A 25,933-nucleotide genomic window follows, 5' to 3' on the forward strand; every position below is an offset into this window, starting at 1 on the left:
CCGGCCGGGACTCTGAAAGCTGCAGGGCATCAGCCTCCCTATATAAAGGGACGACCCGGCAGCGGTTTAAGGGCGACAACAATCTCATCGAGAGCCGGGCATAGCAGTTTAGCTCCCTTGTTATCGAAACCCTAATCAATACCACATCAAACTGGACGTAGGCTTTTACCTTCACCGTAAGGGGCCGAACCAGTATAAACCCTCATGTTCCTTGTCCCGCATTAACCCCTTCAAGCTTCCTAGCTGCGATGGCTCCACGACTAAGTCCTAACTCAAGGACATCTGCCGTGACAATTCCACGACAGTTGGCGCCCACCGTGGGGCCAACGCACGGTGGATTTGAGTTCTTGAGGGGCAGCTTCGAAGGGCTCAAGGGATACGCTGTGGGCCGGATGACCAAGAGTCGTCGCGGCAAGCTCTATATCGACGATGCAAACTGGGGCCCCGATGCCGGCTCAATTGAGTACGGGTACCGGGTCCCCTTCGGCGGAATTCATGTTTTCATTGGCAAGATTGGTGAGCCGGGCCCTGAGCCGGGTCCCTGCGCCGATCTCATCGAGACGGCTCAGCGGGCGCGACCCGCCCGGGCCCGGCCTGCCTTAAGGCATGCTTTTGTGGGGTGTATCCATGGAGGACTCTCTGATCGATCTGGATCTGGTGATGAGACGGCCGCCGGCTCTGACGGCGAGTCGGCCACCGATGAGTCAAACTCGTTATACCAACTTCAATATGGCAAGCTCATGGGTTGTTCCGAGGGTGACAGTATTCCGGACCTATTTGAGCCGCCAAGTCAGGTTGGAGTTTTTATGGCTGGTGCGCGGCCTGTTCAGAACCCTGCTGCTGGAGCGGGAAACCCGGTGCCTTCTCCGGCTCGGGTGCTGATGGATCTCACGGACAAGATGACGGCCCTGCTAACCGCCACGGTTGACCCGGCAGATCAAGCTCAGCACGATGCAGAGGTGGCACAGTTAAAATTGGATCTAATGAAAGCTAAAGAGGATCTTGCAGCGGAAGGGATCAGGCTGACTGCGGAGAGGGCGGCTCTCGATGCCCAAACTCAGCTGATCCAGGCGCAGTCCTTCCAACTCACGATGGATCAGAACGCGGCCAATGAGGTCATGAGAAGGAGGCATCAAAGACCCAATCTCGACTCCCTCCGGTTTACGATCCACGCAATCTCTTCAACATGCCAGGTGCAGGGTCTAGTAACCCGCCAGGGGTCATAGCGCCCGGGTCTGGACCCCTTATTCAGCCACGAGTGATGGGGCCTCCCCAGATGCCCCCTGCCCCGCCTCAGTACGTGCCAATACCCCCGGGTCATTATAATAACCCGCTGGAGAACATGGTCGCTGCGGCAGCACGGCTGGCGGCTCTCCCAGTTGACGGCGACTCTCCGACGGCTATTGAAACCCGCCGGGTCAGGGAACTCCTTCAGACAGCTCTGGCGCAGCAAGAGGCGTACTCCTACAGCCGGGACAGGATCCACTCGACCCCTCGTCCAGGCCAGAGCCCGAGTTACAGCCGGCACATGGTCTCAGCAACCGGCTCAAGTAACGTCCGACGCCATGACCCGCACCCTGGCCATGGCCCGGCTCACAATGGAGCCTTTTACGCAGCAGACCAGGACAAAGCGCGGCAAGAGGCGGAGCAAGCGCCTCAATTGATGGCTTACCAGACCCCCCCGGCTTATCCGACGACTTCCGTCGATGTGGGTGTCCCTACCAGGACCGGGGGTGTCCCTTGTTTAGTGCCAGCTATCCGTAATGAACGTCTACCTAAGGACTTCAAGGGCCCTAGGAAGGTGCCTAATTACACAGCTGACTTACAACCCGCAGCCTGGATCGAGAGTTATGAGATGGCTATGGAACTGCTGGAGGTCAGTGAGGCGGCCATGGCCAAGTATTTCACCATGATGTTAGATGGGACTGCCCGCACTTGGTTGAAAGGGCTACCACCGAATTCCATTGGGTCTTGGGCTGAGCTGAAAGCCCGGTTCATCCAAAACTTCAAAGATACCTGTAGGCAGTCTATGTCAATCGTGGATTTGACTAACTGTAAGCAGCAGGAGGGTGAGTCTACGACACATTGGGTTCGCCGGGTTAAGGAGATCATACACTCGTCAGACAAGATGGATGCCGGCTCAGCGGTTTTAATGCTGGAGCAGAATTGTCGTTTTGTGCCCCTGAAGATGAAACTCGGGCGGCTTAAACGCGACTGCAGTGATATGGGTACACTAATGGCAGCTCTTGTCAAGTACGCCGATTCTGATGGTACCAAGGATCCCCCTTCAGATGATGAAAGGACAGGGAAGGGAAAGAAGAACGGCAATGGCAAGGGTCCTCAGTTTAACCCGGGGAACCAAGGAGGAGGCAAGCGCAAGGCCGATGGCAGCCTAGAGTTTGTAGCCAACGCCAGCTCACAAGGTAATAACCAGCGACGCAAGGGGAGGCCCCCTCCCCGAGGCGGCGGGTCAGGTCCGACGCTGGAGCAGCTGTTGAATGAACCTTGTCCAAGGCATGGCTCTAGAGAGAAGCCAGCGACTCACCTGTGGAAGGATTGTGCGATCATGAAGGCCTTTAAGAATTACAATGGCCCGGGCGGCGGTTCAGGCGCCGGCGGCTTTCATGGCCCAGGCGGCGGCTCAAATTCCGGTCCTCAGAACGGTCAAGGGGGCTTTAATCAGCAGTCTGGCCAGGGTCATCAGCAGCAGCAGGGGGGTTATCAGACCAATCCAAAGCAGCTCAGCGGTGGACAGTATCATGTGTTTACCACCAGTCTGTGTAAGCGAGATCAGAAGCTTCATAAGAGGGCAGTGAATGCTGTTGAGCCAGCGATCCCACGCTACTTGCGGTGGTCTGAGCAGCCTATAGTGTGGAGTAGGGAGGATCACCCTCCCCGGGTGGATAACCCGGGCCACTTGGCCTTAGTGGTGGCTCCTCAAGTGGGAGGATATAAGTTCACAAAGGTGCTCATGGATGGAGGCAGCAGCATCAACATCCTCTATTATGAGACTTTTCGCCGTATGGGGTTGGTTGATAAGAACCTTAGCCAGTCAAACACTATCTTCCATGGTGTGGTACCTGGTAAATCGGCTTATCCAGTCGGCAAGATCGAATTGGAAGTGGCCTTTGGTGATGAGAACAACTACAGGGTGGAGAAATTGACCTTTGAGGTGGTCAAGATAAGAAGTCCATACCATGCTATATTTGGACGGCTGGCTTCCGCCAAGTTCATGGCACGGCCGTGTTATGTGTACTTGCAGCTCAAGATGCCGGGTCACAATGGGACCATTATGGTTCACGGCAGTCGGAAAGTGGCTCTGGAGTGTGAGGAAGGCGATGCGGCTTATGCAGAATCTGTGTGTGCTACAGAGGAGTTGAAGTTTTACAAAGACAATGTTGACCCAACAGATATGACCTCTCTGAAAAAGCCTACTACATAACAAGAGCCGGCAATGAAATTTAAATCGGCTGATGAAACTAAACTTGTTGATTTTGTTCCAGGTGACTCATCTCAGCAGTTTAGCATCAGTGCAAATCTGGATCCAAAATAGGAAAGCGCGCTCATCGAGTTCATCCGTGAGAATAGGGACATCTTCGCATGGAAACCTTCTGACATGCCAGGTGTACCTAGAGAACTCGCTGAGCATACTCTCAATGTTGATCCGAAATTTAAGCCGGTCAGGCAGTTTCTTCGGCGGTTTAATGAAGAGAGGCGGAAAGCTATTGGTGAAGAGGTGGCCCGGCTCTTGGCGCCCGGTTTATCGTTGAAGTCTTTCACCCAGAGTGGTTAGCTAACCCGGTGCTCGTACTCAAGAAGAACGGCACTTGGCGGATGTGTGTGGACTACACGGACTTAAACAAGGCGTGTCCGGCTGATCCTTTTGCCCTCCCCCGTATTGATCAAATCATTGATGCTACGGCAGGTTGTGCACGCTTAAGTTTCTTGGATGCTTATTTCGGATATCATCAGATTAAGATGGCAGTTAAGGACCAGGAGAAGACGGCGTTCATCACTCCCTTTGGAGCCTTCTTCTATGTGTCTATGCCTTTTGGACTCAAGTGTGCACAGGCGACTTACCAGCGTTGTGTACAGAACTGTCTTCATAAACAGATTGGGCGCAATGTTCACGCTTATGTGGACGATATTGTGGTTAAGTCCATAAAAGAGGAAACCCTGATAGATGATTTAAGGGAAACCTTTGATAATCTCCGGGTCTACAAGATGATGCTTAACCCAGCCAAGTGTGTCTTTGGTGTTCCTGCAGGCAAACTCTTGGGTTTTTTGGTTTCTGACAGAGGCATTGAAGCTAACCCGGAGAAGATCAAGGCCATCACCTCCCTGGCTAAGCCGGCGTGTATAAATGACGTTCAGCGTTTGGCGGGTCGCATCGCTGCTTTAAGCCGGTTTATAAGCCGTTTCGGTGAGAAGGCCATGCCATTATATCAGTTGATGAAGAAAACTGATAACTTTGTCTGGAATGATGCAGCTAATACCGCTTTTGAGGATTTGAAGAAGCAGCTGGCAGAGCCCCCAGTCCTTGCTGCTCTGGTTGATAAGGAGCCCTTATTACTGTATGTGGCGGCAAACGCACGAGCCGTCAGTGTGGCTATTGTGGTGGAGCGCAAGGAGGAGGGTAAGGAACATCCGGTTCAACGGCCGGTTTATTATGTCAGCGAAGTGCTCATTGAGTCCAAGCAGCGGTACCCGCATTGGCAGAAGCTTGTGTATGGTGTGTTCATGGCGAGCCGGAAACTTAAGCATTATTTTCAGGGTCACCCCATCACTGTGGTCAGTTCTGCCCCTCTTGGTGATATCATTCAAAACAGAGAGGCCACAGGGAGAATTGCTAAGTGGGCTATAGAACTTGGACCTCATGGTCTCAAATATGTGCCACGCACTGCTGTTAAGTCTCAGGCCTTGGTGGATTTCATCAATGATTGGACAGAGTCACAAGTGCCCGAGCAAAAGCCGGATAACACGTATTGGACTATTCACTTCGATGGGTCCAGACAGTTGGAGGGCTCGGGGGCTGGCGTTGTATTGGCTTCCCCTAAAGGTGACAAGTTCCATTATGTGCTACAGTTGATGTTTCCTTGCACTAACAATGCGGCTGAGTACGAAGCCTTGCTCCACGGTCTTCGGATGGCTAAGGAGATGAGCTTGAGCCGGGTAAGGTGCTTCGGTGACTCAGACTTGGTGGCTCAACAAGTATCAGGCAAATGGGATTCTAAGGACCCTCTCATGGCGGCTTATCGCCGCGAAGTTGATGCGATTGCTGGGCACTTTCAGGGCTACCAAGTAGAGCACATTGATCGCAGGAAGAACGAGGCGGCTGATGCTCTAAGCCGGCTAGGCTCTCAGCGAAAACCGGTGCCGCCTAACACTTTCCTGGATGTCCTGTATAGCCCTTCGGTTACATTGCCTACGGAGGAAGACTTGGCTGTCCCTGACCCGGAGGCACGACTGGTGGCGGCTCTCCATATTATACCAGACTGGACAATGCCATATCTGGCTTACATGACCCGGGGCGAGTTGCCTGAGGATGAAACTTTGGCCAGGCAAATAACCCGGCGGGCTAAGTCAATGATTGTTATCGATGGCGAGTTGCATCATCGCAGTGTTATAGGAGCATTTCAGCATTGTGTCTCCCCTGAGGAAGGTCAAGAGATCTTGCGTGAGATCCATGAAGGGGATTGTGGCCATCACGCCGGCTCAAAGTCCCTTGTGGCCAAGGCTTTTCGTCATGGTTTTTATTGGTTGACGGCTCATGCTGATGCAGAGGACTTGGTCAGTAAATGTGATGGTTGCCAGAGGTTCTCACGACGGGCTCATGTGCCGGCTCAGGAGCTGAGGATGATCCCAATCACTTGGCCCTTTGCGGTCTGGGGGCTCGATATGGTTGGGCCTTTTAAAAGGTCCAAGGATAAGAAGACCCACCTCTTGGTGGCAGTTGATAAATTCACAAAGTGGGTGGAAGCTGAGCCAGTTAGCAAGTGCGATGCAGCCACGGCGGTTCAATTTATGAAAAAGGTGATTTTCCGCTTTGGCTTTCCGCACAGCATTATAACTGACAATGGCACCAACCTCTCCAAAGGCGCCATGGAAGAGTTTTGTCAACGCGAGCATATCCGACTTGATGTTTCCTCAGTGGCTCATCCTCAATCCAACGGTCAAGCTGAGAGAGCTAATCAGGAGATTCTGAAAGGTATCAAGCCCCGGCTTTTGGTCCCTTTGCAACGGACGCCGGGTTGTTGGGTGGAGGAGTTGCCCTCCGTGTTATGGAGCATCAACACTACTCCTAACAGGTCTACAGGCTTCACGCCTTTCTTCATGGTTTATGGAGCAGAAGCAGTCCTCCCCAGTGACATCCGTCATGACTCACCTCGAGTGGCGGCTTATGTTGAGGCGGATAATGACCTGGCGCGACAAGATGCTCTTGACCTATTGGACGAACAGCGTGATGTGGCAGCAGCTCGATCAGCGATTTACCAGCAAGACATGCGCCGTTACCATAGCCATCGGGTTAAATCCCAGGTCTTCCAGGAAGGCGATCTCGTGCTCCGGCTCATCCAGGATCAAACAGATGCACACAAGTTATCCCCGCCTTGGGAAGGGCCCTTTGTGGTCAGCAAGAACTTGCACAACGGGTCATATTACCTCATTGACATTCGGGAGCACAAAGATTCACGTAAGTCGGAGGAGGAGACCCGTCGGCCGTGGAACATAGCTCAGCTTCGGCCTTACTACACTTGAGCCACCGGCTCTCGTGGTGTACATATTTCTCTCAGCCATGTATATATTATGATAAGCAATAAAGCAGGACCTCTGTCCTTTTTTCTCCTCCAAATATGCACGTGTTGTTCTTATTGCAAGATTACATGGTGACTTAAAGGAGGATCCGGTTTATGATCGTATTCGAATCTAGTCGTAAGCAGTAAAGTCACTTGGGGGCTTCCTGTTCAAACATGGGTCGTATTCGAACCAAAGAGAGCATGGCTGTCGATACCCATTTGATTGGCAAAGCGCCGAGCTCATTGGGAGGTTACCTTTGGTCATATTTGAATCATGGTTTAACCCCTCTGAGAACCGACGTGGATCGTATTCGAATCAGCGTCGTTAAACAATTCTTAAAATCACTTGGGGGCTTCCTGTTCAAACATGGGTCGTATTCGAACCAAAAAGAACATAGCTGTCGGTACCCTTTTGATTGGCATCGCCACACCCACTGGGGGCTATATGATCGTATCCGAATCTTAGCTTAACCCCTTTGGGCCGGGTCTCTGGTCATATTCGAACCGGAAGCCCCTAAGTTCTTCTGCTTTATCACAAGTTTACTCTGATTATGTCAAGATGTGTACGGCCGGGTCTCACTTTGCCAGCTTAACTTTGGTTTACAGTGTTAGTTGAACACCATGGGTGTTATTAAGACAAGTAAATCGGAGTTAAGATACCAACCTTGTTACCCGGGTTATCTAAACCGGAAGTATGCTTACAGGCCGCTAAGTGTGTTATTACGGCTGTGTTAAGGATATAATTGAGGACCAGTCTTTTTTGATTCATATTCCGGGTTATCTATCCAAAACACCTGATTCTCAGGACGGTAAGCCGCCTCGAGACTTGTGATTTGCCTTTCTATGCAGGTTACCTAAAGGCACCTCTTTGAGGTTGAGAAAAACAGAGGGATGATTATGACCCGAAGAAACATCAAAGAGACAACTTCAAAAGACATTGGCATTCAATACGTGCACGATGGCACGGCAGAGATAAACTGTTGCCCCTACTCTATTACAAAACTCATCAAGTCTAAAAAGGGTGGAGCATTGTTTGGTAAACCGCCAGCCGAGTTACGATGCCCGCTGAGTTGAAGTCTCCGGCTCGTTCCTATCCTCTCCTCCGGCTGATCCCAAGACCTGGAAGGTTGATGACTTCCAGTCGATGCCGCTGAGAGCTTCGAATTGGGCTTCCTCGTCAATTAACCCGGCCGGGTCAATCTCTGGGGCGAAAGTGTGCTGACGAGCCGGCGGGATCAAGTTGAGGGCTTCATAGCGAGGGGTTGGAATCCTCTGATTCTCCGCATCATAACCCGGCTGGTACTTGGTCAAATCTGTGTCGTTCCCGATAAGGGTGGCCACCGGGCGTACCACCTTCACGCAAGCCGCGAAGTCCTTCTGATCGAAAGCTGAGCCATCTTCCTTCAGGCTTGGATAGCCAAGGGCGATGTCCGCCGGGTCTAACTCCGGCAGGAATGCCTTGGCCCGGCTCAGCGCGGCGATCGCTCCGGCTCTCGCAGAGGCCCGTCACAGCTCTTGGATTCGCTGAGGCAGAACGGCGAGCGGGCGCAGGACTTTTGCCAGGTGAGTCGGCACCTCGTTGGATAGGGCCACCACAGCTAAGGCACGCTGTGACCCGGTGTAGAGCTGCTCCACCAGGGTATACACGGCCTTTAGCTTGGTGACCACGCTCTGGTTGAGGTTGGCACTTCTGGGACCTGTTTAACAGAATTAGATAAGCCGGCGACAAGGATGAATCATGAGATATAAACATTCTAAACTTGATGAAAGCCGGTGAGGCGACTTACCGAAGATGGCGGCCACCATTTGGGAAACCTGGCGCTTTAGGCCAGAGAGCTCGGCGGTCTTCTCAGAGAGAGCCTTCTCCGCCTGTTCCGCCCGGGTCACCAGTGCGGCCTTCTCTTCGGCCCAGGCTTTCCGCTCAGCATCAAATTCTGTCTTCAGCTTCTCTTGAGCGGCGATGCTGGATACAAACTTGGCGTTTGCCTTCCGGGTCTCCATCTCCTGTGTCTTCAGCCGGCTCTTGAGATCCGCAAGGTCCGCCTCTAGCTTCTTGCCAACAGCCTGCATACATTTCCGGGTTATTAACATTCATTATATAAGTCCCAAGCGTTTTCCAAGCAAAGACACTTGGCACTTGGGGTCTAATGCATATTGAACGTATCTATCTACATACTGCCGGCTCAATTGAGTAAGCCGGAACCTAAGTCTACAACATATTCACTCATAAGTCGTCGACTTGGGGGCTATCATGGCAAAGGTAACTATGCAGTAAATAAGAGGACAGCAGAATGATACCTCAGATTTTTGCTGGATCTGGTTCACCATGGCGACCTCTGCGTCCCGGCTCTTGTGCACTTGGCTGATGTAGCCAGAGACGAGCTCTCCAATGCTCAAGTTGGTGTAGTCGGAGAGGTCCAGGTTCACCCGGTGGGGCGGCAGCAACTCCCCCATAGCGGAGCACTTGGCCAGCACGGTAGGTCTCCCCGGCTCAACGAACTCCGTCCGGGTGATTACCACGTCCGAGTCGTCTGCTGGTGGAGCCGAGCCGGAGGCCTCCGGGTTAATAGGAGCTTCGGTCGTTGCCTTGGTAGTCGGGGCAGTGGCCTCAGGTGCCGTGTCCATTGGAGTGGTGGCTTCGGGGGCGGAGGCAGCTGACGGTTCTTGAGCCGTCACCTCCGGTTCAGGCAAATCCAGCACTCCGGCTGACTTGGTCTTCTTCGCTCTTTTGGTGAGCTTTGCCTGGGCGCTGAAAGGACAGAAACGTTAAGCGCAAAAAGAGTAAGTACAGACAAATATAATATGAGATGGTTGTCATTACCCGGGCGCGGTCTTGAAAGTCGGAAGACTCAACTGCATAGAGTCGCCCGAAGAGGGGGAGGCCTCCTGATAATTGGAGTCAGAAGAATTGAGTGGCTGACGGATAACACCCGCCAACGGATGAAAAGGGTACAAGTGGGAAATAACCTCAGTTCGGCGCTTCCTTGTTGCGTCGGGTAACCCGGCGGAGAGGTCGGTGTCCTTGTTGGTCCGGGTATGACGCCGGCTTTCATGAACCTGTCGCTTCAAAATAAATTGAGGGTCTTGATAAGCTAAAGGATGTGAAAAGCTTACTTTCCGGGTTACCCTTCGGACTTTCAGCTGTGGCAAGGGCTCCGAGTCAGAGGAAAGTGACATTACCTCTTCAACCACCGGGTTACTGGCGCCGGTGTCATCCTGTCAATGAGCAAGTATAGATAAGGCGGACAGCAAACAAACAGTGAATATAGCAAGGACTTAAAAGACTCAGGGGTTACCTCTGACTCGGAGCTGTCGCTTAATTGCATCAGCTCGGAGGCAGTAGGCCTGCTCCCTTTCTTGCGAGGAGCGGTTTTCTTGGCGGCTTTCTTCGCCTTCCTGGCCTTCTTGGCTGCCTCATGGTCATATTTGACCCGCCAGAACTTATCATCAGCCTGAAAATACAATGATGAATTCTTCAAACGGTTCAGATGAAGGTTACATGCAGAAGTAGATAGAAAGTTAAAGTCGGCGGCTTACCGCTGGGGCTGGGTTGGTCTTGCAGAAGGGAGCTAACCCGGTCCTTCCGCAGTCTGCCAAGCTCTCGTTTAACAGAGCCTTGGTCATCTCCTATGCAACGTCTTCTGGAAGATCATTGCGGCTGTGTCTCTGAGGGTCATCTTTTCGTCCTGTGTACTCACACATTAAGCCGGGGCGGCGGCTCAATGGGATCACCCGCCATGAGATCCAGACCCGGACCAGGTCGATTCCGTTCAGACCATTGCCAAGGAGAGCCTTGATCTTGTTGATAGTGGGGAGCAGAGGCTGGCGCTCCGCTTGAGTCAGCTTGTCCGGCAGTGGGTGAGTCGGCTCCAGACGTGTTGGGCGAAAGCCGGGCAGCGGGCTTTCATCAGCCGGGGACGTATCTTGGCAGTAGAACCAAGTCATGTTCCAGTCCTTTGGGTGGCTCGGCGGCTCTGCGTAAGGGAAAAGGCAGTCCCTACGCCGCTGGATGGAGATACCACCTAATTCCAGACTTGGCCCATTGGCGCACTCATTCTGACGGTTTAAATAAAAAAGCTCTCTGAAGAGCAGCAAACTAGGTTCTTCTCCAAGGTAAACCTCACAGAAGACTTGAAAATTGCAGATGTTGGACACTGAGTTGGGTCCTATATCTTGAGGCCGCAGGTCGAAGAAGTTGAGCACGTCCCTAAAAAACTTTGAGCCGGGCGGTGCGAAGCCCCGGCTCATGTGATCCGCAAAAATCACTACCTCCCCATCCTTTGGTTGTGGCCTCTCTTCTGACGGGTCAGGGGCACGGTAGGACATGATGTCTTTCTTGGGCAGATATCCTGACTTAACGAAATCAGCTAGGGTCTCGTTGGTCACATTGGACCTCATCCAGTTGCAAGTAATGGGAGCTTTGGGAGGCATGGTGAAAGTCGGTAGTCTATGACAAAAAGGAAAAACGTCCGGGTTAAATATAAGCCGGAGGAGATCTACAGTTCAAAGCTAAGATGGCGGCTTATGAAGGGGACTAATGGTATATACTCAGGTACAGTGGGTTATTTAAGTCGCAGGGGCATTTAGAATAAATTGATTATCTACGGCCTTATCACAGCTAAGCCGGAGGATTCTACGAAGCATGGTTTTCTTTAAGCCGGAAGGGTCTATGGCGCGTGGTTTCTTTAAACCGGAAATGTAAACCGCCGAGGCTCAAGGATTGCAGTTTTTTTTACTAAGTACGGTAAAACAGGTTTCACACATCGCAGTAAAACTTTTGGATCAAAATGGTCGGGTGAAATGAAAAACTTCTAGACCTAGAAACAGACGAGTGGATGTTCTTGAGCTCGAACGAAGCCGTTATGCAGTGGAAAGAGACCTACTGGCATTTGAAATAAGTGCCAAACAGCCGCCGCACTAATTCTATGCAGATCTAAGATCAAACAAGGGCAGTAACTATGAGAACTACCGAAGCTTGCGGACAATGGCGACGAACACGAAGAACGTGGGCAAATCCTACGGCAGATCTACTCTACAGGTCAAGCAGGACTTACTGGAGCTGAAAAGGTGCGGGGGACACCGCCGTTTGTCTGGTCCGAGTCAGGGTGATGCAGCGGCCGAGGTTGACGAAGACCGGAGGCGAGGTGACAGCGGCGGAGTGCGAGCTCAGGCAGAAAGGCAGTGGCGCGAGGAGGAAGAAGGGTGGCAGAGAAGCCCGTCGGGCCGGCCTATTTATAAGGCGAGCTCGTAAAGCGGGCGCGAGAATCAAGGAGACCGTGGCGTGGTTATCTCCCCCCACAACGCCTCGATTTTCGGGATGACAGTAAAGGAAAAGATCCGTTGCGGATCTGGCGGAGTAAAAAACGGACTTAATGGGAGATGACGTCACGGCGGATTATCCGGAGTCCAGAGGATGACGTCACGCCGGGTTATGGCTTTCACACGAATGGTAAGCCGGAGATTTTTTCTGTCGAAAGAGTTGAAGATTGACATGAGCCGGCTCAAATCAATCTGGGGCCTAATGTTGAGGATATAGACCTTAGAGTCACCCGCCAGGAGGGGCCGGGTTACTCATATGGTCATTGCCAGAAGCCCGGTGCCAAGTTTAAAGACGGCGGGCCAAAGATGGGCTTAAGACCCGGATATGGCTTAAGGCCCGTAGTTACAATCATTATTATGGTAGAACTTGTAGTGTAAGGCAAGAATAGTTGAGAGTCCGAGCCGGACACTCTTATGAGCCGGTCGGGACTCTGAAAGCTGCAGGGCGTCAGCCTCCCTATATAAAGGGACGACCCGGCAGCAGTTTAAGGGCGACAACAATCTCATCGAGAGCCGGGCATAGCAGTTTAGCTCCCTGGTTATCGAAACCCTAATCAATACCACATCAAACTGGACGTAGGCTTTTACCTTCACCGTAAAGGGCCGAACCAGTATAAACCCTCGTGTTCCTTGTCCCGCATTAACCCCTTCAAGCTTCCTAGCTGCGATGGCTCCACGACTAAGTCCTAACTCAAGGACATCTGCCGTGACAATTCCACGACAGGAGGGGCGCGGCCACCTTTTGAGGCCTTTCTCTCCTTTCCCGTATGGCCCATTAAGGCCCAATACGAATTCCCGTAACTCTCCGGTACTCCGAAAAATACCCGAATCACTCGGAACCTTTCCGAAGTCCGAATATAGTCGTCCAATATATCGATTTTTACGTCTCGGCCATTTCGAGACTCCTCGTCATTTCCCCGATCTCATCCGGGACTCCGAACTCCTTCGGTACATCAAAACTCAATAAAACTGTCATCGTAACGTTAAGCGTGCGAACCCTACGGGTTCGAGAACTATGTAGACATGACCGAGACACCTCTCCGGTCAATAACCAATAGCGGGACCTGGATGCCCATATTGGCTCCCACATATTCTACGAAGATCTTTATCGGTCAGACCGCATAACAACATACGTTGTTCCCTTTGTCATCGGTATGTTACTTGCCCGAGATTCGATCGTCGGTATCTCGATACCTAGTTCAATCTCGTTACCGGCAAGTCTCTTTACTCGTTCCGTAATACATCATCCCGCAACTAACTCATTAGTTACAATGCTTGCAAGGCTTATAGTGATGTGCATTACCGAGTGGGCCCAGAGATACCTCTCCGACAATCGGAGTGACAAATCCTAATCTCGAAATACGCCAACCCAACAAGTACCTTTGGAAACACCTGTAGAGCACCTTTATAATCACCCATTTACGTTGTGACGTTTGGTAGCACACAAAGTGTTCCTCCGGTAAACGGGAGTTGCATAATCTCATAGTCAAAGGAACATGTATAAGTCATGAAGAAAGCAATAGCAACATACTAAACGATCGGGTGCTAAGCTAACGGAATGGGTCAAGTCAATCACGTCATTCTCCTAATGAGGTGATCCCGTTAATCAAATGACAACTCATGTCTATGGCTAGGAAACATAACCATCTTTGATTAACGAGCTAGTCAAGTAGAGGCATACTAGTGACACTCTGTTTGTCTATGTATTCACACATGTATTATGTTTCCGGTTAATACAATTCTAGCATGAATAATAAACATTTATCATGATATAAGGAAATAAATAATACTTTATTATTGCCACTAGGGCATATTTCCTTCAATATGATCCTATGTTTGCTACTTCACCTATATTTATTACTGATAAGGATTATGAATTCTCTGTCGACCCAGAGTTAATCATTTTAGTTGAACCTGATCCTTTCCAAGGCTATGAAACTAAAATTGTTGTGGCACATCTTACTAAATTAAATGATATAGCCACCCTATTTGCTTATGATGAGAAAATTCACTACTACTATATTCTGAAGTTTTTTCCGTTCTCATTAAGGGTGATGCTAAGATATGGTACAATACTCTTGCTCCTGGTTGTGTGCGTAGTCCATAGGATATGATTTATTACTTCTCTGAAAAATATTTTCATGCTCATAAGAAACAAGCCGCCTTACAGGAAATATTTAACTTTGTGCAACTTGAACAAGAGAGTCTCCCACAAGCTTGGGGGAGGCTTCTCCAATTACTTAATGCTTTGCCTGATCATCCTCTCAAGAAAAATAAAATACATGATATCTTCTATAATGGACTAACCGATGCTTCTAGGGACTTCCTAGATAATTGTGCTAGTTGCGTTTTCAGGTGGACGATCTACCTCGGTTTCCACGCCATACGGGAACACCGTCTTTCGCTCTGTCTTCGTAGAAACGTCTTCTGTTGATTCCTTCTTCTTCCATTTTCCTTTCTTTCCATTTCCACACATGATTTCTTCCCTTCTCAGCCCATTTCCTGTGGAAACACATCAATGAGATGATTTGTGGAATCCTTTGCATTAAATAGTCATTAGTAGCAATATCAAAGCAAATATCTCTTCTTTAAACTAAATATCTCGGTTTGAACTAAGGTTGATGAGTGTAAAAATATCACTCATCAGGACCCCCTCCTCTTGGGTTAGCATTAAGAGGATCCAGCTGGTAAATAAGCTGTGAGGATCTGAAGCCAGAGGGAGTACGGACGGTTGTGAGGTATACGGTACCACCATTTCATGATTAAACATTTGTCCATAAGGGAGGTTCTAATAATGCCCAGTCCCCCAAGGTTCTTAAGGCGACACATAAGCTTTCACTTAACCAGCATGTATTTACTTTTGTTGTCAGCACTTTCCAATAGAACGTATTGCGGTCCTTATCAAAGCTGGCATGGTTACTCTCGGTGGGACGGTAAAAGCCCATAACAAACATCGTCAAGCTAGATAGACAAGCATTAGTCAATGTAACTTTATCCTTCGAGAAATTGTATCTATCGCACCAAGGGGCAACACTCGACCCCACTTTAATCTTGACTAGATGAAAAGTTTTTGAGTTAGGTTTGAGAGGGGAAATAGGAATCCTTAGGTAAAGGGGCGGAAAGGAGCCAGCTTATAGTTTAAGAGATTAGCAATAAGAGACTGTTCTTTAGCTGAGCAACCAAGGACTAAGGCCTCACTTTTGATCAGATTCATCTTAAACCCATACATAGCCTCAAAGCATACCAGAAGGAATTTAATACTCCCCCCGTTCCAGAATATATGGTATATTGATTTCCGTGCAAGTCAACCATTTGAACGTTTGACCAAGATTATAGGATAAAATAACAACATCTGCAATACCTATTAGAGAAAATATGAAACTACTTTTCACGATGGATCAAATGATATAAATTTCGTATTGTGAATGCTGATATATTTTTTCTAAAAACTCGGTCAAACTTGCACTCTGTTGACTTTTGAAAAGCAAATACACTTATATGAAGGAACGGAGGGAGTATTAGCTAATTGCAAGCCATCTTCTTGAATCAAAATAATAGTGTCATTAGGAGAGCAACCCATATAAAACGGGCCATATAACTCATTTTTATTGTAAAATTAATGGTCAAAGTTAGACATAAAAATATAAAGTGGACTTGTATATAGATATGATGGGAGCAGTATACACCGCTAGTATGTGGTGTGAACCTGTGCTCAGAAATAGTGGGAGTAGTATACACTGTTAGACATAAGTTAGTATGTGCCTCCTCCACGGGCCATATAAAATGGGTTGCTCTCACCACGTTCAAGACAATCATATCAAATAAGAAAAGATTGTATGTTCTTCAATAATCACAATAATGATTCTATTTTAGATACATGATCAAATCAAGCACATGTTGTCAATTTATCAAGTTATTCAATTCAGAAGACACAAATTCTAGAAGTTTATATACATTTTCTTATCTAATAATACACTAGAAATCACTAATAAGATATTTATTAAATTTTATGCTTTACAAATTGGTAAAATGATATTGTAACGACATTAAATAATATTTTATACAATATATATAGTTAATGCATTTTTCAAAATTAAATCATGTTTTGTACATCGTACAAATAAATTTAACACAACCAAAATTTATATTGAAAAACATTACAATTGTAAAACAAAGAACATTATAAGTGTATAACTAAACCTAAGCATAATAAGAATAAGCTACTTAGATGGAGGGAGTATTTCTTAAGTATGTTTCAATTTTTTTATATTAGCAACATTTTTATATGGTTAACTATGATAGTTAAGTAATACCAAATCACACTCATAAAAACTATAGCATGCCATAATTTGTTTAAGAAGTATAAAATAATTGTATAACGAAGAACATTATAAGTATATGATGGAACCTAAGCATAAGGATAAGCTACTCAGATGGATTTCTTTTGTTTTCCGTCTTAAGTAGGTTCCCAATTATTTTGTATATTAGCAACATTTTTATGTGGTGAACTATGATAGATAAGTAATACCAAATAAAGCTCATAAAAATATATTATGAAATAATTAGTTTAAATAAGTATAAAAGATTAGTACAAAAGAGTATTGCATCACGAACATAAAGTACGTGGAGATTTGCTCCTCCCTCAGGGGCAATATCACTTATTACTTTTCTTGTTTCATGGAGAATGAGATTGATCCTGCCAAAAAAGGAAAGAAGCATGCCGAGATCAAGAAGAACAAGCTCGAGGTTGGAATTTCAACTTGTTTAATTTCGCTTGCAACCAAAACTATATTATTTTTTTGTCAATTCAGATTCCTATCTGCCTTTTTCTTTCTTATCAGGCCAATAAGCACATGGATGCTCGGCACAAGTCAAACTCAATTCCTCTCAAGTGCAGCAAGGCGGGCTGCTTTGCCATGTCAAGAATTCGACAGGACATCGGCCACCACAAGAAATACACACATGGGTTGTAGTTTCATCGATCGCTTGCAACTTCTTCATTGGTGGTGCTCATAGGCTAATGTGATTGCTTACAACATCTTCAATGGTTGCGCTGATAGGATAGAATGCTATCGCTTGCAACATCTTCGATGGTTGCGCTGATAGGGTAGAATGTGATCGCTTTACAACTCCTGGAGTTGATAGGCTAGAATTAATGTGCTTCACTGACTGGGTTATAATGTGGCGCTGATAGGTTAGAATGTGGCGCTGAAAAGTTGTCAATTTAATCTTACTTGAATTGAATGTGAAGAGTTTTATGGATGAATTCGACCTCTGCATCTATTTCTTCAGTTTGTTTTTTCAAAAAAACACTGCACTGCATTCCATTAAACAGGGGGGAAACCACAAAATACACAAGTCAATTAACACCAGTTTCAGATTTGATGCATCTACAACAAATACACAAGTTAGTATAGATTGAGCTGGGCAGATTGCCCATTGATCACGACTAGTTCCATTTTGTATCAGGCCTGGCATGACCAGACCAGGGCCTCTTTCTATTGTAACAACACATTCTCCTCCTAAATTCATAGGCTACTGTATTTCATGCGCCACAGCGTTAGAAAAAAATTACAAATTTCATATTGAACACATAACACTCTGACTGCCAGCCTCAGAGTTGATGCATCCATTTCCAGCTCCAAGCACCTTGCTGCATCACATGGCTGAAGTGATTTGCACAGCTTGAAGTAGTCCCAGGAATTCAGCATGTAGGCCACTCAGACATCTCCTGGAGGTGTCCTTCATCTTTGTCCAACCTGAAACAAAGAGGCCACCTTGTCTCTACATCCACGCGTCTCGTTTTTACTTTTTGTCACATTGGTGAACTACTAGTGGTTGACCTCCAGAGGAAGTGCAGTACTTTGTTTGGTAAAGATAGTCTCCATAGTTTCTTCTATTAAAAAAAATCTGATTATCAGCAGCAGGATTTGACGTTGTTGCGAATCCTCGAATTGATTCATGTGCTTCGCTGCTATCTCTAGCCACTTTGTAGGCTGATTTAACAAAGAATAAGACTCTTTTGTCATAGTGTCAGGCAGGCTGATCATCAAACTGATCATGGAGCGGAATTTTGGTGATTTCCTGCACATCCCATACATTGGTCACTGATCAATCAGCTCTTGTACTCTTGTCACCAAGTTTCTGTCATTCGTTGAGATCACCATTGTAGAGATGTCGCTCGGTCTTGAAAAAAAAAAACTCCACGCTTAACTGACTTCTTGAAGCACCATCCTTCCGTTTAACACCATCCCTGCCATTAAAGCACCAGCCTCCCGTTTGAGGTTTCAGAGTATGTCATTGACGTGATGCTCTATGTATTCTTCAACTTCTTGGAGACACATGTATCATCTATAGGCGCCCTTGGTAGAGTACATTCCACTTGGCAAGTGTTTCCACTTGATTCCTTTGCAGTTCAATCTGCCAAGGACGCTCTTCTACCTCACTGAATTGATGAGGAATGAAATGATTATTTTGAACCTGCAAGTTCTTGTAACGTGGTCTCCAGTCTGACAATACAGCGATCGATTTGTCGTCACAGCTCCTCCTTGCACCATCTTCTCAAGCTGCATTCTCAGAAAGTGCCGCATGACTGATTCCATCCCAGGTAGTCCATTGGCAGGTGCATTAGTAGCATGATGATACCAATAGGCTTGGGCTCACAGGAGGGCACCAGTGCTCGCCGCATTTCATGATTGTTTGCACCCAAGCTTCCTCAAACTTGAGCTTTAACATGATCTCCCTGAGATATACCCATTCAACTCGATCATATGCTTTTGGCCATATCTTCACAGTTCACACATATATAACAAATGCTATTCTCTTCTTCCTCCTCTTGAGCACGGCACGATAACAAAATTGTTTTGTTCCTGCCTTCACGAAGAGCCCAATGTTTCTTATCTTAGCTCTGTGTGTAAACTTCAGTCAACCTGCCCAGTAGGTCTTCACACTGTACTGTAAGATGTTCCTCCATAGCACCGCACTATTCTCTGTACCTCGCTGAATTGATGAGGAATGGAATGATTACATTGAACCTGCAAGTTACTGTAACTTGGTCTCCAGTCTGACAATACAGTGATCGGTTTGTCGTCAAGCTCCTCCTTGCGCCATCTTCTCAAGGTGCATTTCTCAGAAGGTGCCACAGCATCCATCTACAACAAACCCCTGGGATGAAAAAAATATTACTCAGCTTCTACAATACAAACAGATAGCTCATATAGAAAGGCAAGATATGATCTTCTGGATACTAGTGGACCCGTTGCGCCAGAGGCGCGCTAAATCCATGTACACGTTGAAAAGAAAATACATGATTTAGTTGGTTTAGTTGTGGGGAAGCACATATGGTAACAAATTTAACACCCTTTAAAAAAAGAATGGTGACTTGTTGTCTACAATAAAAAAATGATGCCTTGTTATCTACAATGAGATGTGCGCAAATACCCATTTAAAATCTATACAGATGAGACTTATTCACGGGTTTGTCCTCAAGAAAACAGCTTTAACTCTCACACAAAAAAAAATAGTTTGACCAGTTCTAAAAAAATTCCATTCGTATGCACAGGTTTAACTCTCAAAAAATAGCTTTAACTCTCATAAAACAGGTTTAACACTCACAAGACTTATGCACGTGTTTGTCCTCAAGAAAATTTCCATTATCACCCATCCAACAGATGACTCAGGACCATAGATCACACAAAACCATATCTTCACGCCATGTCCCCAACCTGCATATGAGGCCTTTCTGATTAGAAACTATATGGAAAATAAACAACATTCATCTAATTGGATCTTAAGTAAACATGGCTGCATGCTTGCATATAATCTAATTGAATTTCAAGGAGGGCGACAAGATGCATGTGTGTGGCCACGGCGCCCATGTTGCCATGTTGTTCAGTGCGGCCAAGAAGAAAACTAACAAAACTGGAAAGTAGCCGAACCTGGGGCCATGAGGGAGGTTGAGGATGAAATCTTCGTCGCTGCACGCCAGAGAGCAGTGGGGGTAAGACAATGCTAATGTTTATAGAAAATGTGAACTCTTTAAAATGCATGTATAGCCCTTTTTAGGGGATTAAAGGGTACAGAAAAGCAGTAAAAAATGGAGCCAGCTCATAAATACATTTATGGGCAGAAATATGCCTAGATGGAACACATAAAGATAAGAAATGCATATACCAACTCCAGCTCATGACCCCAGACGGACGACCGGCAATGGAGTAGCCATGTCCGGATCGGGCCATTGCCGTGTCTGATGCGCCCAACGGCCCAACGTGGTACCGCATCCTAAATCATATTCATGGTGGACATGATATAAAAACTAATAGACTGCCCGTGCGTTGCCACGGGCCAACAAATAAATTTGTCCGCCCCCCATTACACGCAATGTTTAACCACAACACAAATGCAGGCATCTTCTCTCTCTTACAAACACCACACACTCCTATAACTGCTCTTTTCCTCTGAAATTATCATACATCACCTTCTCTGTTATACATCATTCATCCTCTCAATCCATCACCTTATCAATTGTTTTGTTGTCTAGAACGGTACAAAAAACCCCGACCATGTCACCTTCTTGATCTGTTCCTGATCCAAGAAAGCTAAATCTGGCTAAATGCCCTTCCATTGCTATGGAACAGCAAACTTATCTATGGGAACATATATCAAAATATAATTATATGCAATGTGTACATCACATACTTAGCACTATGTTGTGACAAATAGTTCTTGTCAATCTTTCGCTTTCCTCTAAATATGTTTCTCCACCAACCATGCATTTCAGCAAAACATCTACTTTCACGTGCTCTTGTCCGTGCGTTGCAACGGTGCATAATACACTAATCATGTCAAACATATATCATGATTACTACTTTTTCCTTACTATCTCCACTCCCCAATCCAAGCATGCTGCCATTAATGGCACATCCGACTCACAATCCCTCAACCTTGTCACACCCACACTTCAAAATTATAATCATCGTGTCAACGTAAGACAAATTATAATCATTGTACTAATTTAAGATAGATTCACTTATATTCAGATTTTAGTCAACAAAACAAATTATTTACATAGCATCTATATAGGAGTGGAACAGGAGTTTGACCACCAATAAACGACATTAGTAGTGCATGAAGCGTTGTGCAGCTCATCAAGAATGGTTATAACAAACGCCAACAATTTTAAATTAGATCATCTGGGTTAAGAACCAAAAGTATGTATTAGCACCATGCTTCTCTTCCCAAACGCTCGGCAAACCTTCCAATGATTAACACAGTGTTGATGCCATCTGATTAAGTCTGATTCACTCTTAACTCTCCAATGCCAGAACCGACTGGATTGGAGCCACCTCAGATTCGGTGCTACACATAACCCGCATTACATCTATGCTTCGGTAAATACACTTGCTAATCACGTCAATACGAAAGCACAGCGAGGTTCCTAAGCACTTAAGAACTTCGAATACCTTGCCCAGTGAGACCTTGCATATCCAGCAATGACATCACCGGGATTGAACCATTTGGCAATGACAAATTGCTGGACTAAAGCACGCTCATCCTCACCCCATCATTCCCATCCACACTCAGCATCAAGTTCTGACTACCAACGTTGACATGTATGCACCATACTCGACCCTCCTATCGGCTCACTCCATGGCCCCGAACTCACCCATAGCCTAAATAACTTCTGATGTGGCATCGCGCCCAACCTCAATCTTCGGTGACCTTCCTCGGTTGGTTTGCCATCAGCTCCTCTTTCTTATCCTCATCAACAAATCATGTAATCTATACAAATATAACTTCAGGTCAAAGGCTCCATCAGCTCATTACAGCTATCTAAAGTCACCTCACTGTTCCCTGCAAACCATTATGTTTAAATATTAGAAAACAAATACAAATGATTTGAATTATAAAAAGCAAGGCATCAAACCTCTTTAGAGAAAGGCTATTATTTATTTCTCAAGTTAGGTACTAAAACTACACAGTAGCGTATAACTACTACTTATTCTGAATACAAATATTGTAGTAAACAACGAATTAAATTATTGTTACCATTTTCTACATTTATCTTCTAGAGCACAAATTTATGTATTCAAGACACATACATTTGCAAGTGTTTTTTACTACTAGCACCAACGTTGAGCTAAAATAGACCTAGCATAAAATCTGAGATTGGCATATAGCACAAGAACTAAAATAGTCCACTCTGTACCTTGAATATGTACTCTACAGTACATCTACATCACTCCATTGCCCACAGTCGACAAACGACACACCTTTTTCTTACATCACTGCACGGTGGCACTGATTCAAAGAATTGGTATGCATGGACCACAACGCCAGCAAAACCCGGCAACCATGACCTGTAAAACCCTTGATGCTCTTTCAGTTTTATCATGGGCCTTGAAATATATTGCACAATCATGGTAGAACGTCGACATTTGAAGGTGAAGCTGGATATTATGACTTCAAAGAGCCTTGATGCTGTTTCAGTTTTATGATGGATCTTGTAATATATTCCACGTATACAAAAATATATATATTTATGTATGTCAAAAAAATTACTCATGTTACAGATTGTAAAAAAATTCTTGACACACAAAAAGAAAAACCAATTGAACACGGAATTAATTTTATAAAAAACTAATATCCAACACAGTATATAATTACATAAATTAACATTATTGTTTCAGTTACAACTCATTTCTTAGCACGTAAATATGATGTGAGATCAAGCAGTAAGAACATCTAACGAGTTTTCTTAGTACAAAATTTAATTATTGTTAGAGAGAGAAAACATACCCTGCGTAAGTCTCTTTTTCTCTATTATCCGGCCGAGAGAAACGCCAAACAAAAGCTTCTAAACTGTCAGAGTGAAACCGAACAACCGATCTTCATACAAAAGTTGTCTTATGTTACTTAGCTGGCCTAAGAACATCTTAATCGCGCAATGTGTCATGCACTACGTGTCAACGATGCCCATCTGCTCTATATGATTCTGCGCAATTGACAGATGTATTATCTGAAAGTCAAATTTACATCTAGTCATCTCCTGAAATATTCAAGTCAGACCCCATGCGTGGACCAGGTTGTTCTGCATTACAGATGTGTGTAACTCGTTACCGACAAAAAATTTCAATCCATCTGAATTATTTAGTCTAGCCAGATATGTGTTGAGCAATCACTCCCAACAATTTCATTACCTGGACATATGCCAACGCATCTCCAAGCATCCTGGTAAATACTCGTGCCATCACCTCCACAAACCTGTGTGAGTTGCAACATTGATTGATTTCATATACGCATCATAAACAGAATGTCCTTGCTGTTGGTTAAAGAGGGAGAGTAGCTATACCCGGTGCGGCCTCGACAGACACATGTCTGGGAAGCCGGTATACACCATCCTGCTCATGTCACTGGCATGACCCAGAAGAGGACTCGGCCACAATGCGGTGCAGCAACGGGAACGCTCATCAAGAAATTCAGAGAGTACCAACCTATCAAGAAATAAACCAATTACATACGTACAAAGAAGAGTCACGTCAGACCTGCAAAAGCAGAATCATTTTCAGTGCCATCAATATGTTTCGACTATACTGAAATTGGCGATAGACATTAGTCTCGACATTAAGTGTACACAATGTTACATCCAATTCAATGGAAGGGAGCAACATATATAGTAAGGACTTTATATAAAGATACGGAGGCACCATATTTTTTTTATTCCTGATGCGACAAACAAAATTTCACCTCGAACTAAGTAAGATGCATATTCTCCTGAAAGATGAACTGACCAAATGCAAGCTAAGGGCTGGTTCAAACTTCATATCTTCGGACAGATTGGTGCAGAAATAGTTATTGCTTGTGTGCAACAGAGCGAAGTGCTTTCTGAAGAAGTAAACAAAAGGAGTACGCAATTAAACAAAGAGAAACATTAGCATGGCTCAATAAGAAATGCTGATTGTTCACTTGCATTAGCAATATAATTATTTAAGTGTGTAGTGCAGGAAAACCACTTTTTTTCTCTATATACAGTCCCAAAGTTTATACCTTACAAGTCGTAGCTGATGCAACTGCACAAAAATTTGAAATATACTGTATCACATTCATCTGGTAATCATCCGTGCGTCGCAACGGGAGCGTGAATACTCTAACAATTTAACATCAGTTGTGTCAAACATATTTAGTGTGCATGCACAACAAACGAGTTGTTAAGAAAACAGTATTGCCCTGATCACTAATTGTTAAGAAAATATATTTAGATGTGTCAGTGCACACTCACATGCCAGCTGCCACCACACACATCAGTAATTTTTATCAGTGCCCAAGGATTTGATCATTTGCTTAAGCCAATAAGCCCGTGATCTCTCCATCTGAAAAGATCTTTGCAAAAATCCAATTATAATAGAAGAGATATGCAACTATTTAATTCAATAGACTGAACTGCTAAGCAAGAAAAAAACCTTAAGTTCAAATCCTAACCCTTTCAGCAACCTTATTAGTTGTTTCTTGAGTTGAAATTCCTATATATTGATCACTGTAATATCAAGTGGTTAATATGATGCAATGCACGCTGTTGTTTTTCTGGGAGTTAAAGAAAAGAAAAGGAAAAACTATAGCCTAAGTGAGTACTCGTGAAAATTCTGACCTAAAAGATTGTGAATTAGTTGGTCCAACCAAAGGTTAAGAAAGGTTAACAATTTTGTTGTCAATAAACTAAGATGAAACAATCTGAAAAAATATGCTTCGAAACAAAGAATTTCAGATGTCCAAGCTCCAAGAATCAGAAACAAGATTGCACAATGAAGTGAGATATGATTACATGGCTGATATCAAGACAAGCGACCAGAGCTTGCAGACCTGATGGCACTTGTGTGGGGGCAGTGCGAGGCCGGCGAGTTCACCGTCACTTCGGAGTTCCGCACCTGCCGCGGCCAGGAATCGAGAAGGTCGAGCCCTCAGGTTGGGAGTGGGACTCGCTTCCAGCTGCCTCACGCCATCTGTCGTTCGATCCCGACGGGTGGGACTCAGATCCGCTGCCGCCGCTGCAATGACAGCACCATCAGGCATAGGAGAAGCCACATATGTCGTCGGCGGATTCCCTGTAGCCCTGCGCGTCATGCCTCCCTCCGGACGCTATGGCAGTAGCGCCTTGTGCTCATCGGTTTCCTCCCTCGGAGCCCCCACCAGAGCACAATTCCATATACACGGCCGCCGCACCGAGGGCGAGCGAGGAGGTGCCATGGCAATAGCTCCTTGCGCTCGGCGGCCCTGGGAGACCAGGAGCTCTGGCCCGCGGTCTCCTCTTCGTCGAGGGCGAAGTAGCTCCGGGCAGTTACATCCCTTGGTCACGCGCACCGGCGGGCTCGGTCCTCCTCTCTGCCCTTCCTGCCGCTGGACCCGCGCGTGCCTGCGTGCGTGCGTGAGGAAGAGGAATGGAATCAAATCAAATGGCATCAGGAAAGGGAATCGAAGACCTTGAAGCTAGGGACGGGAAGGGAAGGGGGTCGTACCTTGACGAGCAGCTCCATGGCGTCGGGGTCACGGATCAGGGAGACGCCGGCGGCCTCCTAGTCCTATCCCGGCGCTGGTCGCCGCCATGGCCTGCTGGATCTCAACATGGCCCGGAGTTCGGCGGGGGCGATCCCGGCGACAGGGATTCAAGCCGCCCTGCCCTGGAGACGCGGCGGCGGCGTCTCCCCTCGGACGGCGGCGGCGGCAACGAACGAGTTCGTACGTGGGCGGCGGCTACGAAGAGTCGGGGCAGGGAGATCGGAGATGGGATCGAGAGGAGCGTTTTTTTTTGCAGGGGGTGGGTTTTTTTT

The 25,933-nt window shown here is 46.4% G+C and overlaps 1 long non-coding RNA gene across 32 annotated transcripts; it reads right to left on the reverse strand.

Moving 5' to 3' along the window:
• Positions 1–17,455: 17,455 nt before the first annotated feature.
• Positions 17,456–25,927, reverse strand: LOC123180443 (uncharacterized). 32 transcript variants are annotated; one of them, XR_006491033.1, is made up of 11 exons: positions 25,622–25,927; positions 24,969–25,518; positions 24,391–24,481; positions 24,159–24,258; positions 23,464–23,605; positions 23,312–23,375; positions 22,321–23,202; positions 21,778–21,965; positions 20,051–20,089; positions 19,728–19,837; positions 17,456–19,277 (listed from the first exon to the last, which is right to left on the reverse strand). It is a non-coding gene; the product is annotated as an uncharacterized lncRNA (long non-coding RNA). The 32 variants fall into 32 exon arrangements; XR_006491014.1 differs by having other exon boundaries at positions 23,464–23,996; XR_006491022.1 differs by having other exon boundaries at positions 23,464–23,996; positions 24,391–24,491.
• Between the last annotated feature and the right edge of the window lie 6 nt (positions 25,928–25,933).

Source organism: Triticum aestivum, chromosome 1D, assembly GCF_018294505.1.
Source record: "Triticum aestivum cultivar Chinese Spring chromosome 1D, IWGSC CS RefSeq v2.1, whole genome shotgun sequence".
NCBI lineage: Eukaryota > Viridiplantae > Streptophyta > Magnoliopsida > Poales > Poaceae > Triticum > Triticum aestivum.